Source organism: Poecilia reticulata, chromosome 13, assembly GCF_904066995.2.
Source record: "Poecilia reticulata chromosome 13, P_reticulata-male-v2, whole genome shotgun sequence".
NCBI classification, from domain to species: domain Eukaryota; kingdom Metazoa; phylum Chordata; class Actinopteri; order Cyprinodontiformes; family Poeciliidae; genus Poecilia; species Poecilia reticulata.
The window spans coordinates 21,066,670-21,087,815 of NC_088842.1; the positions used below are offsets into that span (position 1 = coordinate 21,066,670).

At 37.7% G+C, this 21,146-nt stretch overlaps 1 protein-coding gene and 1 long non-coding RNA gene across 6 annotated transcripts in view; one reads left to right on the top strand and one right to left on the bottom strand.

Moving 5' to 3' along the window:
- Positions 1-21,146, bottom strand: part of LOC103474772 (galactosylgalactosylxylosylprotein 3-beta-glucuronosyltransferase 1) — a 107,290-nt gene that overhangs the window by 24,098 nt on the left and 62,046 nt on the right. The window lies entirely within an intron of this gene.
- The window catches only part of LOC145554661 (uncharacterized), a 67,307-nt gene continuing 59,116 nt past the window's right edge, over positions 12,956-21,146 (top strand). The window contains exon 1 of the long non-coding RNA XR_014090644.1: positions 12,956-13,754. This is a non-coding gene — a long non-coding RNA (uncharacterized LOC145554661). The remainder of the gene's footprint in view (positions 13,755-21,146) is intronic.

The following is a 21,146-nucleotide window of genomic DNA, read 5'->3' on the forward strand; positions in this document are numbered from 1 at the left end:
AATGCATTGGTGCATGGTTGTGCTTGACTTGCCAAAATTTCAACCAAACACTGGCTTTATGGAGTAGGATCAAATTTGCTTTGTTCAAAATAGAGTAGCAAGTAAAAACTCAACTAAACGGCAGAACAGAAAACCTTAGCTAAGGGTGCCAGACAAAATGATCGCTGCAAATAAACTGATTTCAGTGAAACGCTTTCTTTCTGAAATTTTTTTTAAATGTATCTTTTTTTAAACATCTGCCTGTTAAAGGACTTTATGAATAAACTGGTAACGTAATTCAATTCTGTGTGTCTTCTCCTTTGACTGAGCTGTTCATTTTTTAAAAATAGTTTATGCACAAACATTTTTGAAGGATTTTTTTATACATAGCTCTTGCTCTGCTTAATTTTAGACTTATTGTTGTCACTAGAATGAGATTTGTTCTCAGTATTTCTGCCTCTCCCTCTGATCCTTTTGAATAGTTGGTGTATTGAACCAGTTCGGTTACGACATTGTTGGTTCATAGAAAAACTGCAGACATAGAGAAATTTAATGTGGCACTTTACACGCTGCTTTTATTGTTCATTACTCATTTTACAAGGCCAAAGTCTGACAGTATGGCTCAGCTGCCTGTCTCTGAAGGCTGGAGCAGTGGGTGGTACTGCTCTAACTTCAGCTGCGTTTGGGGTGGAATTTATGGTGTTATGGATTCGTTTTGCTGTATTTATATGCTAAGCTGCAGTGCTTTTGTGATAGATGTGTTAACAATACACAAAGGGAGTACCACAGCTTCTGTTTGTTGAGCCAGCCATCACTTCAGACTGGGTAATTTATTTAACATCAAACCTGGGTTTATGCTGTTGAGGCATAAATTGGGATAGTAGTTTGGTAGTTGAACTCAAACATTATGTTTGTTGGGTAGAAGATGGTGATGGCTGGTGGAAAAAAAAAAAATCTTAGTGGGGTTGATGTGCCAATAGATTTCCAGTCCAGTAGAAGGAGCGTCGAACAGGCTTCATAGCACTAGATTGATGCTATGAACCCTACCAAAAATGGCCTGGGCTGTAAGCAGCCTCCACCACTGCGAAGAGAGAAGTCCTGAGTTGAACGAGGCGGATTTTAATGTTAATTAAATATTTGGAAATGTGGTCAACTTGGGCTGAACGACTTAATTCACTACCTCTACTGCCATTGCTGAAACTACAGGCAGACTGCAATTCTAAAACAGTGCAGGAAATCAAAGTCATCCTTCACAACTTGACTGGCACGGTAGTATTCTACCAGAGGGAATCCAAATAAACTGGGAAAAGCCCAAACTGTCTGTGAGGCGAGATTTTAATCAAGATGAATTGCACAGGAAGGTAATGGCTAGGCTATATTGTGGTCTAACTCACGAGTCCTCAAAATCTGAGACAGAGACAAGAGAGTACTACAACGCTGTTGAACAGTATGTTGGATATGAATTTAGCTACCTGAATTCACTTGTTTATTAGTAAAAGTCTTACTGTGAGTTTTTTTAATGATTAAATTCACAGAGAATTAGATAAAAAAGGTGGCGAGTTGTTTCAAATTATGAGTCATTCTTTTAAATCCACCCTTTGACAGCCTTCATGACATCGGCCACTTCAGTCCTATATCAGAAAAGACCTCTGTTGTTTTTACAACAGGCAGTTAAGTGGACCTTGACTGCATGATGAACATGCAGCACAGCACAGAGAAGTATTAGTGTGCATTCAGCAAGTCACTATCACCCAAGTGCCATGTTTGCTTCTGTGCCACCTGAAATACAGTGTGATGCAGCAAGAATACAGAGAGTCAGTCCCAGACTCCGGCACACAATGAAGCCTGACAGCCTTTCACATCAGCACGAACTAACCAGCTGTGAAGGGAACACCTGCCGCTGATTAATACAAGATCAGAACAACAGTAGCGTACCTGAAAATTGTTGGACTAATTGCTGAACTAACACCATTAACCCCAAAAGGTTAGACATGGGGGCAAAACATTACATTTCTTTGGTCGGTTTTAAATGTCAGAGAAAATTGCACCATATGAGATGAAAAGATGTAAGATGTCTACTCCCATTTTTTAATAACTGATTTTATCATTGGTATTGGCAGAGTAGAAACTGCTTATCTGCTTGCTATAATCATCTTGAAATGTGTTTTGCTAAATTATTGTTGTCTGGACTGTAGAGGCCATTTAATAGAGATAAGATCTAAATGCTGACTGAAACACCATCAAGTTAAATACAATCACTTCCTTCCACTTCCTCTTTTCCCTTCCCATAAAATCAGCCAGGAGATGAAGTAGGGGCAAGCCTCCAACTTTGTAATGAGTCTACCTCTGACATGTGAACTCCCCTTTGCTCTGTGCATCCCCTATGTCATGAAGACCAGAAATAACTTAATCCTTCCCAGCCTTGGCTTGCTGTAGCATCTTTTTTTCTGTATTCTCCAACCGGCAAGTAGGAGACGCTCTCTGGAGATGCTGCGTTGTGGAATGTACAATTACTTTTCTTTTTGTACACATACGTCTACGGGCAACTCTGAATTGCCCAGAACAATTTTCTGGTGGGGTGTCTCGGGATCTGTACAGGGCAAGCTGCTACAATGGATCATTATTGATGATGCTGTCACAGCTCTTTGAAACAACCTCGCCAAGAGGTATCATTAAATGTGAATTTTAAAATCTGCATTGATTTAAGTTGGCTAAATTGCTTTTGAAGGACATGAAGTCAGGAGTAGGTGATCTGTCTCGTATTTCTCTGTTGTTAGTGCTTTGTTTATAGATTCAAAGCTACTATTGTTGGCTTATGATTGGTAATTAATAAGGGTCTACCTTCCGAGTAACAAGTACAAGATTTTACCATAAATAATCGTAATTGTGAGACAAAAAAAAATCATTGTTTTTTTCAGCTAAAGTTGCTTGTTCTGGTAAGTTTGACAGTAAATCCTATATCAACTAGTTCCTTATAAATGAGAATATTTCTTACAATTACTGGCACATTTCTTTAAGAACCTACTCTTAGAACCAGGGTAATCTTTGAGGCCATTCTTATTTATTCCTGCCTTTTTCACTGCATCCACCAGCATAAAAACAAATGACCTAAATAGAAATTTACCCAAGGCAGTATTGGCCGTGTTGGGAGGGAAATAAATTACCCTGAACCTTTAGGCTGAAGTTTATGGAGGGTGGCTGCTAAACAGGGTTTAGAGTCAGAATACCTAAAACTGTGAAAGTATGGAAAGCAAATTAATCACAACTGCCCTGTTGTTTTTCAAAGCTGATAAGTAATTGTCAAATACACTTTTCTGATGCAAAGGAAAAAAACAACTTTTGAGTTATGCTTATGAAAACGCAAGTAAAAGAAGTATTTCACCATAATGACATAGATTGTTCTTTTGATTAAAAAAAGCTTTCTTTTAAACTAAATTATGTTAAAATAATCTATGACCGCTAACTGAGAACACAAGACATGTATACGAACAGTTTTTCTATAAAGATCATCTTTGCAAGAAATGGGGGGGTGAGCTACGTGGAAGTAAACCAGTTAAGAGAATAATTTCTTTTCAGAACCCTGAAAATAGTTTTTCTGCAAACTGTTTTGAAGAACGCAAGAGAAGAGAATTCAGTGCTGTTTGTACAGATAACTGATTCAAGAATAAACAGCTAGTGTAAAGAGCTGACAACAGGTTTTGTAAGCATAAAGTTTATAATTGTAAATAAGAAAAAAAAAATCCTGATTAATTTTATCCCCAATTGATCCTCTGAGTAAATATTGGTATTTTAACTCCCCTCGTTCATCCACAACATGAATAGCTTTGACTCAAAGAGAAGGCTTAAGGCCAAACAATATATTCTGGGTTCAACTATAGATGAAGAAATAATGCTTAGGTAGCAAGACAAATGTTGTCCCCTGGAAATATAACGTTTTTATAGTTATAGTACTGCAGTGTTATTAAAACCACCAACAGTTCCAGCTAGAGTGAGAGGGCCTGCCTGGCTTGTTTGGGGCTTTGGGGAGATTTTTCCCTGCTTGCTATTGGATATTTTGCTGCTGGTACTTTGTGCAGGTGCTACCAGGGTCTGGGTTTCACCTGCATGAGGGGACTGGCTGGATCTGCGTGGGGCTGGTGAGGCCTTCTGGAGCCAGGTCCACCTGCTGTCTGCTGCTTGTGGGTGCTGAGAGTTTCAGACTTTTGACATTTCTCACCACTCAAACATCTGTACACCTCCAGGTGACAAATTCACTCACATACACCCAACACATATGCTACTACACAAAAGCTCACCACAGCTCAAACGCACACATACACGCACAAATGCAAAAGTAAACCCAGTGGTTGAAGGTCAAACAAAGACAGATTACTATTAGAGAAATGCTGGATTCAGTCTTTCTTTAAGAAAGTAAATCCCACAATTAGGATTCTGTGTTGATAGATTTTTTTATGTAGAACACAACATTTTAGGGCAACCAGCTATTCTACATAGTATGCCTCGGATGCCAAGATAGGGGGAAAAATCTATACAGTGATTTAACTGCACCTCAAATGAAAGTATGAATGCCTAGATGGTATTATCTTGAGTCAGCTGCTAAGTAATAAATGAGGCCTTATAAATATAGGACTGAGTACAACCAACCGACCCCAAAGACTACCAACATGAGTACATTTTGGGATGAGTTGCCAGGCAAGGTCAAAAAAGGTGAGTGTAAATCAGATGCCATAGCTCCTCATGTAAAATACTTACCTTAAAGAACCTGTATCGACTTTACCTATTTTTAGAAACACAAAAAGAAATTTAGCTAAACTATACAATCTGTGTATTGGTCAATACCATTCTAAGAAACAGGACAATGTGTTGTCTCCTGTTATCTTCCTCTGACTCTCATTGTTCAAATGGGCCCCTGATGCAAACCGATATATCCAGTACAACTCTTTTATCGATCAGAACTCATTTTCTAACATTTTGAAGTTTATTTCCTCTTTCTGATTGTTCTGGTAACTCCCCCCAGAAAAAAATAAAAATAAAAATGATGCATTATTAATTCTAAAAATTATTATGCTTCGAATAAATTATGCATACGGTCAAATTACCCAGTTCAATAATCTGAAATTTAAAGTTTAGGACTTGTACATTGGATTGGACATAATCTATTGCAATTAAAAATGTTTTTTTATATATAAAAAGTGTACAATTTCTATATGTATATTCTTTTTGCTGTATGTGTTTTCAAGTAGAACACTTGGAATAAAGATGGCATAGTTATTTTCAGTCCGTTGACAGTGCTTTCTTTGTTCACATGTACTTATTTTATAAGGCTCACCGGATTATAAGGCACACTCTCGATTATGGCGTCCATTTCGGTATTTATCCCATGCATAAGGCGCACCGGATTATGCACATGGATAATGCAAATTCCAAAACACAAAAGCAACAGAAAAACACTGCAAACAAAAGTGCAATCGCAGAAAATAGAAGCAAAGACCTCCAATTAATAAAACAAATGCAAACAAAATATGTGAATGTTCTTTGAAATGTCTCATCTTGTTTATTCTTCTTTTTCCTCCATTTTTCTTCAGGCCATAAAATGATGCTGTGTATCAAAAGCATTATTATTTAAATGTTAATAATAATTACAGCAATTTATTCAGAAAAAAGTTGAGATGTTTTAATTATTGAGGTAATAATCCTGATCATCATTTGGTTTCCTACCTGTGCCGGTGAAAATTTAGCTTGATTTTTGCTGGGTTTACTTAAAATTTACAAAAATGCAGCCTGGTTGGAGAATAGCCTTGCATTCACCCTCTGCTCCTGCTCGTTAGAGCTGCTGGTTTTTACTCCTTTCGCTCCTCCATGCGCTGGTGTAGCTTGATGTGACTGGTTCTTTGGCATGCAACAATACCCACAAATAAGCCAAATAAGGAAGAATCAGAAAAAAAAACATATCAGTCTCACTTGTTCAGAATTTATTTTTTGTGTTCTTTGTAAAGGCATTTCAAAGAGAAGAACTCCAAGCTGTGATACTGATTAAACACTTGTTTACTTTGCCAAAATATTGTTTGTGAAATACTTTAAAAACTTGTCAGTTATCCTTTGCACAGGATAGAAGAGCGAGTGAGCGTCGCTCCTTCACCCTGACGTTCCTTCCCTCGGGGGGATGAGAGGATCTATGCATCCACCTGAATAATGTGTAGTTGCGCCACTGCATGTATGATGGGTGAATGTATGATGTTATTCAATTTAGTGAATTGTTTAAATAACATTGAAAACCTAAATTCAGACTGTAATTAAAAACTTTGGGGAGTTTCATGTGTTTTTTAATACCAGCTTAATCCTGTTTTTGGGAAGCAGCCAAAGGCAGTCCAACATAGATAGACTTGGCAGACAATAACGAAAGCATACACACTGAAGCCATAGAGGCATTTAGACAAGTACTGTAACAACTCAGATATGCACAAGGAAAATATGGGCATTGCAAACGTACAGTAGGTCGTTTGTCTTTGATCCTAACTTACAAACCTGTATAAATACACAGAAGCATCCATCACTTCTACTCTCAACAAACTTTTTTTGTATTTATCTTACATATTTATTTTACGGTATTTATTTTATTTATTCCCCCTGATTTGTCTTTGCAAAGTAATCACACTCTACTGTGCTTCTTTTTTTTCTTTTTTTTAAGAAATATTGAACAAAGTTTGAAACAGGAAACTTTATGCACATTTCAAATGTGCATAAAGTTTTAAACAGCTTGATAGTCATTTGAAAAGTCGTGCTTCCTTTGCATGTATCTTCCAGATGAGAGCATCTTGACTTGTGTTGACTGTGATTGGTGTCATTTAGAGTTTGGTTTGGGTGCACCAACAGGTCCCCATCAGTCTAGTTTAGATTTGCTTGCATCATCAAATAGATTCACACCTGTCACTGGAGTCTGTTCAAACTTTGATCATCTCCACATGAAACGAGGGACTGGATTGAGTGAGGCTAATAATAGCAGATCCAGGGAGAGCAACTGCTCTGGGTTCCTACGAAAGAAGACGAAACAGCTTGTATAATACGGCAGAGCCATATTAGCTTTCAACAACTGGAACCGGCTGCACTGGTGAAATCTAATACAAACAGAAGTAAATATAAAATCTCTAAAACATAATTCAGTAGCCCTATAAGGTGCCAGATGACCTAGAGTCAACAGATTTTGTTTTTTTCCCGCAAAACCAGCAAGTATAATAATTTTAAATGCAGTTTGATACACAAATTAGCTAGAAAGTGTGTCAGCAAATGCTGTTTCTCATGCTTGATTTAAGAAAGCATGGCTGTTTTATTTCCAGAAAACTTAAATAAGCCATTAGCATCGGCCTTGATTGATGGCTCCAGTCCATATGCAAATCTGGCCGCCTCAGCTCTGGTGAAAGATTTAAGAGCATGGCCGCTCAGGCAGGTTGCTCCCAGCTTATAACTGCAGGGTGATAGCCTGCTGCTGCTTCCTCTCAACTTATCATAACTAATTTATGGTCCAGCTAACCCAGGGCACTCTTCCAATGTCGGCCTGGGTAGCAAACTGAAGCCTCTCACAGCTGGCTCACTGGCCTGAAGGGGCTCCGGTAGGATTTGGAGCTGGACCATGCTGAGCCCACGTGTCCTGGCTCTGATCAGAGTGCAGTCTGGAGAGATGTCGTCTTGGGGAGACGACACAGGATGGCTAGAGTAATAATACCACTGGTTACCCTACACTGAGGTGGTTATAAAAGGGTAGTTTGAGTCATTTAAGGATAAATGAAAAATGTGCCTTTGGGCTGCGTGCTACAATGGGCAGTTAGTTTACATAAACGTCTGATGAAATGAACAAATAGAGAGTACATTAAAAAGGTTAACATAATGCATGTGTTCCTCTGCAAGTTTAAGCATAAGCAGCTGCTGTCTCTCTTGTTATGCTTGTTAGATGTATAAAAAAACATGTTTTGTGGAAATCTCAAGTCATTTCATGTCTTTAAAATTTGAATTGTTTTTGATGTGCCCCTGGTTTTAAAATGAGTGTATTTATGGGGATGAAGGGTGTAGAACTGTGTTCTGATGTGTCAGAATGGGTTCTGTTTGCCATGACATTTCTGTCTTCTGTAGTTTACTTTTGAATACCTTGGGATGTTGGAAAAAAAGCTCGGTTACCAGTACAAATTCTGTGAGAAGTCCTATGTGGTCGGATAATGAAATGGCTGAATAAATCATAAAGTAGGACTTTTTTTCAGGCTTATACCTGCACTACATTTTTTTCTGTATTCTGAAAGCGTATACAAAAGAGTTTCTTTTTTATTTAAAAATTAGAATAAAATCATTTGTCCTTCCTTTGAGCATATTTTAGGTAAAATGACAGATTCAAATTCCATTCAAAAACATTCACCTTTTTACAGTAACTAAAACAAGCAGCAGTATAGACTGTAACATGTTTTGAAAATGGCAAAAAAAGAAAAAAACTAACATAATATCCAAACATAACATACTCCAGTTCTTGTAAGAACATTTATAATTCATATTGTAACTAAATAGTGATATTTAGACAGATTTCTACTAGTGAGTTTTTAAATCGCCCTCCCCTTGGCTGCTGTTGTTCTGAACAATAAAGGGGGCAGTGCTTACCTCATTAAATATGATTTTGGTGTGGAGGGCGAGACATTGATTTCAAATGCACATGACATGTCTCCCACTGTGAACAGGCTTTTCATGCTTCAGCATAAGGTCAGGGGTATTCAGGGGGAGCTTCCACATTCATTAGCTAATTAAGGGTTGCTTCCTGAGTGGGTGTTAAGGTGTTCTGCTCTGTTCTGCACCTCTCAGACTTCAACATCCTCGATCTACTGAGTTCTGAGTTTCTTAATGAGGTTAGGCCATGGATTTTTCTCATGAAAGACTCCCCAATGTCGAAATCGCCCAATTACACGCCCTTACGGAAGGAAAATATATACTATTATGAATCTGATCATCACTAATTAAACCTATGGGATTTGATCAAAATGCAGTGGCAGCATGGATGAGAGTTTTGTTTAATTGCTGTAAACACAGAAGATAAATTAAAAGACAAGTGCATGCTTTCTTCAGATAGTCTGCTGCAGCTGCTTCTTTGTTAAAGGACCATTTTAAGACTTTACACCAGAATTAGTGGTTCCTTTCACATCTAAATCAATTACCTGTGAGATTACATACTTGTTCTTTAGTGCACTGCCCATGAAAATAGAAGAACTAAAAGAGAGCTCAGTGGAAAAGTGATGCCATGTGGGGATACATGGCTGAAGAAAGAATGCATTGGGAGAAACGCCGTAGCTTTGAAGACAGCATGCAAAAATCAACTCACTCTGAGGTGTCAAGTGCAAACTCATGTACTGCTGGCCTTTGTGCGAAAGTGAAGTGCAGAAACGTCTCCGCCAAGGAGGAAGTTTTGAACAAGAAGTTTTAATATGCAGTAAGTTTAACGCAGAGGCAAAAGAGGTTGACTCATAAGACTTTCAATCTGCTTTTCTTCATTTTTCTGGGCATTAGTTTAATCGTTGGTGTGTTTGTAGGATTTTCTTTACCATGGTTGTATTAGAAATTGAACCTTCCAAAGAAACAGAACTTGGGGAGAGTTTTATATATATATATTCATATATAATTTAGTCTTTCCATCTTTTATATTTGGATAATTTTGATGAGATATTTGTAATATTGTACAAATGACTTCATTTCATTAGCAGCATGACAGGATACATCTGCTTTGGCCAGCGGTTTTGGCCCCTCCACCAAGCCCAGAGGCAACCAGCCACCCCACTCCTCCAAAACACTGTAAAAGCATAAAACGCCAAAGAAATGACATCACCAACAATATCCTATCTAATTATGTGCTGGTGTATTACATATTAGTTCTGGCTAGGACTTTCGAAAGATTACATATCATTATTTGATCAGATCTGACATTACATGTTCACTGAAACTCATAACGCATAAAAAGGATTGACATTTAACGTTCTACGATAAAATGTCAAATAAGCAGTGTTGATAAATGTACACCTAATAAAGCAGCCAGTCAACACTGATTTCACCTTTGCAGCAGATACAAGGCACCTTTGACATTCAAACCTAAGCTATCATAATCTGCTCTGCATAGGCATCTCAAATCACCTACTATTATTATTTGTCCTTTGACTCTGCTTGTGTTCAGCAAAACAGTTGCACTCGAGCAGTTTCCTAGGGGCACAGAAAGATGACACCGGCAGAACAGTGTTGACACAGCGACTGTGTCTGCTCGCTGCCGAGGTGTCAGACTCAAACGAGCAGCGACTTTGCTGAGATAAAGAGAATGCTAGTGACTGATCGTGGGCCTGTACCAACAAAGGTTGCATCAAATCCGCAGACAGTTTTAAGTTCTCTGAAGACTTTGCAAACATCTGAGTACTTGTTCTCTGCCATGAGGAAAACATAATTTATATAATACTAGAAATATCCTGAAATATATCGCAACATTTGTTTAAATACATTACAAACATGCACTGCTGTATGGGCTGCTAATGTCTGTTGAAGTCCTTAATATTTTTTTCTTAGCATGCAAGGTAATAGAGTCAGAACAATTCAATGAAAGAAGAAAAAAAAATGCCTTAAAAGCTATCAGCTAGGGAGAAGATGTGGTGCAAAGGTCTAAAAGTCTGGAATTACATTCTGAACGGCTGCATTGGGGATCAGACTAAACACCTGGGGGCCCACTGTGCCAGCTGCAGTCCTTTGACAAACATTTATAAAAATCTTTGTACTTTTATTGCTGAAACTTTTTGCATAAGAAAAATATTTCGATTACTACTTTTCTATTGAGCATTTGCAGGTTTGTATGAATTATAATTATTGCTTAAGTTGGTTTACACTAACCTGAGCATAACTAGAAATTTTCACTGTGTTATACCTAAATAATTACCAGTGCTTTGTAAAATAATCCTACAGGAAAGGAATAAACATTGTGTTTTTTGCTGTTAGCTTTGACATATGAGAAAGAGTCATTTCTCTACTGCCTATTATGGTATCTATAAAGCCACAGGCGCACCTTCATACAAGCACAGTCATACATCACAGTATCTGTGACGTTTCCACTCCTTAGTGGAGATCAATAGCCTGTAGGATAAAGGAACCCCACTGTAGCTTGCACAGCTGTGAAGGCTTGGGGATGTGAAGGGTTGGAGACATTAAAGCTTGGGGAGGTCATGCATGGAATATAATCACAATACAGTTTTAGCAGAGCTGCATTTAGTCAGTGTTCCTGGGATGATTTATTCTTTGAATGACATCCACATCTGCCTTCAGACTATCGCAGATTTCATGTTAATCAATTGTTATTTCTCTCTGTTATTTCACTAACTTATGAAATGTTTACTTACTTATTTTACAGGTGAGATTTTAGTCTTTGTCACAAAGTTTGGGATGAAGCCACCAATGTAGCCAGATAGTTTCAAGAGAACTGATACATGCTGTTTTAAAAATGTACAGAACAGATTGCTAATGCGATGTTCATGAGAAATGTGGAATTTTTTTTTAACCTTTATTTCTTTAATTCTGTTGCATTATGGAATAACCTCAAGTTGAACATGAAGAATCTTCATAGACTGACTATTAACTAGCTCCTCTGAATTCATGCAGTGATGGATTTTATTGTCGTTCTGAGATGCAGCAGCAGGGGCGCTGTAAAGGGGTGAAAAGTGATGACGATTCTAGGGGCCATGACCAGCAGGGGGCCCTCCACAATTCAATTATTTATATTTTGTTCATAGACATAAAATAAAAAAAATCAGGGTCCTGTCAAATACAAAATTAATCATATTGTGTTTTCAAAGAAAAATACAATTTTATTGTACAAAAATACAATATGTACAATAAAAAATTTTAATGTTGCCCCTCCCAGACCAAAAAACACACATCCGTTTTTGCCCTGAACCCCCGTGGATCTGCAAGAAATGCTTAGTTCCTGCTTGGAGCGTTCAAAAGTGACGTATGCAGCTACAGTCAATAGACACTGCAGCTGAATACAGCGGCGACTGTGGCAGTTACTATGCTGCTAAGAAAAGTTATAAAATCAGATTTTCAAAAACAAAATAGAGAGAGAAAAAGGCAAGAGTGTTAATTTATGACCCAATTTTTTTTCCAAGAGAGGAGGGTAGAGGGTAGATTATCAACCATTTAGCATAATTATCTTAGCCACAGACTAGTGTTTGCCTCATTTTCACTAGCATTTAGTGATTTAAGGAAAAAAATGACCAACATATACATATATTTAACTTGTCCCTTGTACCTTTTACCACATCCCTCCTGACCCATCCTCTCCTGAGTGAAATTAAAGCTGCAGTATGTAACTTTTATAAAAATATTTTTTTTCACATAATTTTCAAAACGGTCATTATGTTGTGACAGTATGGTATGAGAGATAATCTGTGAAAAATCTATTTCCTCTGCTTTCTCCCAGTGCTTGAAACAACCAGTCAGTGGCAGGAGAGTTTTAGTGCTGTCAATCACAATCTCATGTGGTGCTGCTCATCCTTCTTCCTCCTCGATTTGTGCCGTGCTGCAGTTAGCATAGCACTTAGCTGTGCATATTCAAACTGTGAATGCTCAGTTTAGTTAGCATAGCTACCAAAGGTTTCTTGTAATGATAAGTTGTTTGTCCACCATTAGCACATTTAGCAGTGAGGGAATGAGGCTAATTGACAGCGCTAAGAGCGTCCTACTAGCTCTGATTGGTTGTTTTGGTCGGTGCATTACTTTAACCAGTAATAGTAATTCAGGAAGGAGATGGAGGAGATTGATTTTTTTCACAGATTATCTGTCTCATAACAAACAACATGGTGGCAACTTTAACAAATATGGAGAAAACATATTTTTTATTAAAGTTATGTACTGCAGCTTGAATAAAATGCAACTACTAGCATTTTTGAGAAGCCTGGATTGCTTTATGTGTAGTTGCATGTTGCTTTTGACTGTTGCTCATGGGGAAATAGATTTCAGTATCTAAAACTAATAGAAAAAAAATTAAACAACCTACCTGCATATTGGATGTGGACTGTTGGATGTTAAATTCATGAGCAGTAAATATTGTGCTAATTATCAGTATGGAACCAAAGAAAGCAAGCCTTTAAAATTGTGACGCTTTTTATGGGTCAAATAGGCTCAGAAAATTGTAACAGCACCTGCGCAGGGGGGCCCAATCAAATTTTTTGTCAGGGGGACCAAGATTTCTGACAGCGCCCCTGTCCATACCTTACCTTTCATTTGTTTGGAGGCATCGTTAGCACGGAGACTACAAAAAACATGCCACATGCAGCACGAAAAAAGCAAAAGCTCAAAGTATTCCAAGGTGTTAAACAGCATAAAAACTGTTAAACTGCCCAACTTCAAAATGGCCACTGCCATGACAGCCCTGAAACTGGATGATGGATTGCCATTCATAAGCAGGACCTAAAACATTCTCTGTGACACACAACGGACATTTTATATTGTAATTCTCAAATCTGCCACTACTGCAGAGTATCATATTCATTTGACCTTGTTAATATTAGACCCAATTGTTTGATTATCTTAATTTAGTTTGATTTCGTGTGTGCAAGAAATATAGTTAAGTCCTTTGTCTGAAAGAGCGGTGCATTGGCGCCATAATCAAAAAAGTCCACCAGGGGGACTCGTGCCCTCTTTACAAACAATACAAGAGTAAGTAAAGGCGCACTGGTTTCGTCTCTGCTCATTTCTTCTCTTGTAATTGTCCCTTTTATAAGGTAAGAAATTAGATTAATCTTTGGAGAATGATATGGATGAATGCCAGCCATGTGTGTGCGAGTTTGAATGCATTTAGTTTGTTTTGCGTCGCGTATTAGTTATCTTGTCTTGCTTTAATGTGATGTGCGAAGAGTGTTTGGCTAGCTACTTAGCTCTGTTCCTAATGGCAGCCGTTAGCGATATATTCTGTTCGGCATCTAGCAGTTTGATTTGTTTAAATGAGAACAATTGTGATTTTTATGAAGAAGTAGAAGTAATGTACTGTTCTTCATCATTTTGATATTTCTATTTTTTTCTTTATTAGTTTACTTCTCACAGTAACATAACATTAATTCAAAGTGATATGTTTAAATATTGTTAAATAACACATAATTGTATGAAGAGATTTCTGTGTTCTGCTCTTTACAAACAATACATGAGTAAGTCAGGGCGCACTGGTTTCTTCTCTGCTCATTTCTTCTCTCATAATTGTCCCTTTTATAAGGGCCAACACCACAGGATGGAGCAGTTTCCCCCCTGGGGAGAAAAATTAATAAAAAGCTGAATATTATAAAAAGTATGACGGTTATGAATACCAAGAGATATGAACAAACAGGTGTTCGGTCTGTCTATCATGCCTCGTCAATCCAGCATACGTCGTGGTAATGCGCATGCGAACATCGATGTTAATGATGTTAATATCGATTCAAACATCACCTGGCGAATCCTTTTCCTCACAGGAACATGTTTGTAGATATAAAAAGAAAGATCAGAAAGAACTTTTTTCCTACTGAGGACTTGTATTCAAATGAAAACTGCCTGAGTGAGGCTTATACTCTTTACGATATCAGGTTTTCAGGCTTGATATTTATTTTGTGATTATTAATAAGCCTCTCATGAACACAGCGTTGGTTGATTAGTTAATTTTAAACTCCTGCTCTGCTAGTTATTTTGATAATGGAACCGAAACGGTTATTGTTTCAACACCTTGTTGAAACAATAATCACTAAGATTATTACTTTTGTTGGGTCATTAATTAGAAAATGTTTTGTTGACTTTTTGTTGTTGTTGTTCTTTAATAAAATTATGAAAGTTTTGATAAGGAGTCAGAGGAGGACGTGCTGGTCTCAGCGTCCTGGCGGCATTCAGTTTGTCACCCAATGCCGAGATCGACTCAAAGCCTTCCGCGATCGACGTATCGCACCCCTGCTCTAACAAAGAACAGTTCAGAAACAATATGAAATGGGGGAGAGGGGGAAAGCTATTTATTAACGGATTAAGTCATGTTTTGGATTGTTCTTGAAAAACTAATCAGTCACGGCTGATTAGATTAGTGGGTGCACTCACGGCTGTGCAGTAAACCCACTGATTTTTTTACAGCAGACAGCCGCAACACTCTCTTGCAGGTACTGCGTACCCCCGCTAAATCTTTTAGGGGTACGCAGTACCCTGCCGTACCCCCTACTTTCACCCCTGGATTTTCTGCCAACAAAATTAAGCACACCGTAGAAGAAGCTTGCTCCTAAACTTTGGGAAGAACCAAAGGGCATAGATTTTGTCTTTTTTGACGACATGGAAGAAAAACGCTGCCAAGACTTCAACTGCTGTGTGGAAATGGCAATACAGTTAAATAATTCCTGTTAAAGATTATGAAGAGTGACAACCGAATAGTTATCCACAAGATAATAGAAAGTTTCAAGAGAACCCTTTCACGTCCCAGAAAAGTACATCTAAATAGAAACCATCTTAAAAAGGGCTGGAGGTTGATTCAACATGCCATCTGCTGTGGAGACAATGCAGACGACGGTCAGATTCTAGGACCCTCTCACTATGATTCAGGAATGGACGCTGACTTGGAACCGGACTCTGACTCGGGAATGGACGCTGAATGATTTTTGAGGGACAGAACACAGATGAGTTTAAAACGTGGAACCGAAGAGGAAAGAAGAGATCTGGTGGAAAAGATTCTTTGGCGATTAATTTATAAGTCCAGTCTTCGATCTAGATATGCTGCCAACAAAATGAAGCACACCATACTTGTCCAGAAGAAGCTTGCTCCTAAACTTTGGGCAGAACTAAGGGGCATAGTTTTTGTCTTTTTCGACGACATGGAAGAAAAACTCTGCCAAGACATTTTTCAACTGCTGTGTGGAAATGGCAATACAGTTAAAGAATTCCTGTTAAAGATTACGAAGAGTGACAACCAAATAGTTATCCACAATAGAAAGTTTCAAGAGAACCCTTGAACGTCCCAGAGAAGTACATTAGAAGAGAAACCTTCTTAAAAAGGGCTGGAGGTGGATTCAACATGCCATCTGCGGTGGAGACAATTCAGACGACGGTCAGATTCTAGGACCCTCTCACTGTGACTTGACACTGGACTCTGACACGGAACCGGACTATGACTCGGGAATGGACTATGACTTCAGAAGATGTGCTTTTAACTTAACAGAAACAAGTTAAGTTAAAAGCACTTAAGCACTCCTGTCATTATGAGAGTCAGGATGAGGAGGCGCCATGTCAGAAAGAAGCTGCAGGATCTTCAGAACAAACAGGTCATGATGCTAGGCTACTGATTATCCCTCTGGACACAGGATCAATATAACCAGTTTAAAAGCTAAAATGAATGGTTATATGCCAGACATTGAAAACTGGGATGCACTCCATGCCATGATGTTCAGAATTTAGGTCTCATGGCATCTCAAGGTGTCAACATTGCTGCCAGTGGGCTGAGGGAGGAAATACAGCTCCATTCTGTAACAATGCAAGAGCTACTAGCTTTTATCGCGTCGCAAACCAAAGTGAAAGTAGTTTTAAATTCTTGGGGGTACTATGACAAAACGCATAATATATATATACTGCTCAAAAAAATAAAGGGAACACTTAAACAACACAATATTATTCCAAGTAAATCAAACTTCTGTGAAATCAAACTGTCCACTTAGAAGCAACACTGATTGACCCGACGAGGGTCCCCGTTGTTAATCAGTGTTGCTTCCTAAGTGGACAGTTGTGCAGATTCAGACTGTGAATGCTCAGTTTAGTTAGCATAGCTACCAATGATGGCAGATAAACGGTTTCTTGTAATGATAAGTTGTTTGTCCACCATTAGCACATTTAGCAGTGAGGGAATGAGGCTAATTGACAGCGCTAAGAGCGCCCTACTAGTTCTGATTGGTTGTTTTGGTCTGTGCATTACTTTAACCAGTAATAGTAATTCAGGAAGGAGATGGAGGAGATTGATTGTTTTCCCAGATTATCTGCCTCATAACAAACTACTACAACATGGTGACAACTTTAACAAATATGGAGAAAACATTTTTATTAAAGTTATGCTTGAATAAAATGCAACTACTAACATTTTTGAGAAGCCTGGATTGCTTTATGTGTAGTTGCACGTTACTTTTGACTGTTGCTCATGGGGAGAGACATTTCAGTATCTAAAACTAATAGAAAAAATTAAAGAACTTACTTGCATACTGGATGTGGGCTGTTAGATGTTAAATTTATGAGCAGTAAATATTGTGCTAATTATCAGTATTGATATTGATAAGAAAGCAAGACAGATGCAAGGCTTTAAAATTGTGACGCTTTTTATGGGTCAAATAGACTCAAAAAATTGTAACGGCAGCTGCGCAGGGGGGCCCCAATCAAATTTTTTGTCAGGGGGCCCACAATTCCTGGCGGCGCCCCTGTGCAGCAGTAAATATATTACTCCTGTAGATTTCAAATGAAGATGCAGTGTCCTGCCAAGAATTACTGTAGAATTGCATAGATGTTTTCTTATCTTCCCGCATAACTATCAGCTATAGATGTCTTGAAGAGTGGCATTTTTCGTTTTTGTTTTCGCAATAAAGCTTGGTCATCCTTGATACTTCGATAAAATAACAATTGCTCAATGTGTCACTGAGTCATGTGTTTGGTCACTCACACTCAATGCAGAGGCTTGCTTGAGCATTAGGAAAAGAAAATTATATACCTTACATTCAATATTTTTGGAACTTCCTCAAAGTTGGAGTAAAAGATCACAAGACGGGAGCAGGGGTCTGCTTTAAGAAGGAAGGTCAGCAGATTCTAGGCTAACAAAGACTCTTTTTACTCTAAAATGAACTTGAGCACTCAGCTCAAGCTGATTTAACGTATCTCAAAAAATAGTTTGAATCACAATCATTATGTTTAACATTATAACACCAGAAAATGTAAGAAAAATAGAAAGTTTTGCAGAGCTAACAAATGGTATACATTACTACAACTGATTTATCATTTCGACCAAAAAGGCCAAAAGCAAAAATGGACTAAACTGGGTTAATAAAAATGTACTCCACATACTTGGAAACCATTTTAAGATAAATAAATTAGGATTTATATTTGATTAGAAATGTTGTGATAACTTATTTTCATGAGATTTTGTGTCACAAGATCTCATTTAGACCCTTGAATATGCGACACTTGTCCTGTAAAATTGATTCCAGCCAGGATGGATGGATGGTATGTAAACATTTGGAATTTGGAAAGATCTTGGTAAAATCCTTTCGATTATTATCACAATAGTTCTAATGTCAAATTCTCAGAGAAATTATCTTCCTCATTTTAAAGTTTTAACTTTTAATGTGCTATTCCTCAGTATCTGCTATTATTAAATATATGGCACCTGTTCAGTGCGCTGCAGTAAAGCTACTATTGTTTTCCTGGTGAGTATTCTTGTCTGCCAAGAAAACCTGTCTTGGTTTCAAGGACAAGTTGAAATCCTTGGACTGTAATATATATTTGTTTTGTTTTTGCAATGAAGCCTGGCTGTCTTTGATTCTGCTCTGTGATAAAATAACAGAACTGCTGATCATGTCACTCAGTCGTTTGGTAACTTGTCACTACGCAGACGCTGGCATGAGAACAGCAAGACAAAATCATATACTTAAGTATCGATATTTCAAGAACACCTTTAAAAATGACGGTGATTGATCCCAACAGGGCTGCAGTACTAGGCAGAAATGGGCCACTGAATGGCCTGGAAACATTCGAGATAGGAGTCTGATTTTACAAATAACCTAGACAGATTCCAGGTTAATAAAGACTCCTTGCACACTGAAAAATAAAGCTGAGCACTCAATTTCATCACAAGGCATAGACTATAAAGCCGTTTTCGCACGCTTCGGTCCGGTTCCACCCGCACTGCAGCCCTGTTGTGTTTTTATATACAACTGAGGGCGCTATCGAAGCTGTACCTGACGTCATTATTTTTTAAACTGAGCAATGGTTTCGATGTAGCGGCCGAAGCCTTTTCCTCAGAGATGCGGCGGAAAACTTTCTCATTCCTCGTTGACCGATGTAGCTCATTCTGTACTCGTTCATCAGCGAGTAAGCGGAGGAAAATAATTACCTCATCATGGGACCAGGTAACAGCAGAATATTGAGAGGAATTCATCTCAAATTAAAAATAAAAATATTAAAAAGAGCACTCTTTACAAAATGCAGTAAGAACAGTTTAGTCAGAGCCACCTAGAACCGATCAACCGCTGACTGCAAAACAACCAACGGCTGACTCTAAACCAATCAGCTGCTGATTCTAAACAGTTTAGTGAGAGCCAGCTAGAACCGATCAACGGCTGACTCTAAACCAGTGGTTCTTAACCTGGGTTCGTTCGACCCCAGAGGTTCGATGAGTCGGTCTCAGGGGTTCGGCGAAGCCTCTGCCGCGGAGGTAAAGACACACTTGTGTAAAGTCGTGATGACGCGCCCCGCTTTGCTATCGCTTGCTGCAGAGGATCACGTTACATTGCTTAGCCAATCAGTGCTGTGGAGGAGCACTGATTGAAGGAGTTCCATTCTCAGCATGGATTTGAACTTGAGTCTTTAATTACTTCAGCAAAGCTCAGTTTTTACCAAATTCTGTAGCTTTCGGTGTAGTTCTAAATCTGCTCCTTATAGTCGCATCTTTTCGGGGTTGGTACTGCCTCTAGTGGCGTGGGGGTGGTAACACAACTAATATAATTACATTACTAAATCAGAATACCGCAAAGTCTTCATTTATTATTAATTTTTCATTCTCTTAAGAATGTAGAGCTAATTAACTGATCTAAACAAGACCTTAAAGTGGTTCCAGTTTCTCTCGATGGCCAACCTGTTGAAACTGGCAAATTTTAAATACCTTGGGTCGTTCCTAGACAGTCACCTCAACTGTGCTGAAAACATTGACTAAATTTTGAAGAACTGTTCTCAGAGATGATACCTTTTAAGAAGACTTAGTGAATATGTCTTGAATATGGGGGGAATAATATTTTATTTATCACTTACAGAAGAGTTCAGTGAATGCGCATATGAAACTGAAACATATGAAACTACCCTAACCACTGCTCTAAACCAATCAGCTGCTGATCCTAAGCAGCCCCGCTTGACCGGCCCAATTGGAACCACAGCTCTTGTGGTTCTAAGGAGACGAGTAGAGGGCTTATATATTAAAATGATATATAAGCCTAAAACATAAAGAAGACTTTGATCACCTCAAAGGACTGTGCAATAAATGTGCATGAAGTATGAAATTAAAATTAAAGAAATTATAAGATTGGAAATAAAATGGGAAATTCAATCATTGTGATAATGTTGACTTAATACTGTTCAAAATGTATATATCAAATAAGTTAGAAAAAATTCTTAATCTTTTATTTTGTGGATGCACTAGTTGGTATATTAATTACTTTGTCAAGCAGGTACTACCAATTTTGGAAGTTTCTGTCCTTGCCATTTCACAAGAAATAATTTTTTTTTTTTAAACCACAACCTAAAATAATCTTTCATTAGAGCAGAATAATCTAGTCTGGGTTTGACTATTTTATATATTAGGGCATTCGTGTTTGTCTTCTGAGGTAAGGCATTAAGTAGCGTGTTTAATTCTGAATCTAAAACATTACACTGCAAAAACTGAAATCTTAGTAAGATTAAATATCTTAAATTAAGGAGATTTTTCTTGTTTTCTTTCTGACAAGATAATTTTTCTCACCAAGAGGGATTTATGTAAGAATATTTTTCTTATTTTAAGTGTTTTTGTACTTAATTATCTCAGTAAGATATAAAAGCTTAATGTTAAGAAAATATTACTTATTATGAGTAAATATGTGCTAGAATCTAGAATATCAATATTTACCAATCAAACTTCAAGTCTAGAACTTATTTTATATAAGTAAAAATTTCTTATTTCAAGCACAGAAAGCGAAATCACATACTTAATTAAATGTATTCAGATAATTAAAACAGACTATGTCCAAATGGAATCCTTTGTGTTATTGTCAATGAAAAATAAAAAAAAACCCATGAACTTATATTCTTGTATAAGTTGGCAGAGTGTACTGGAAATTATAATTTAATATTTAAACGATTGACATTTAACACAACAATTTCAGAAACAATATCAGTTTATA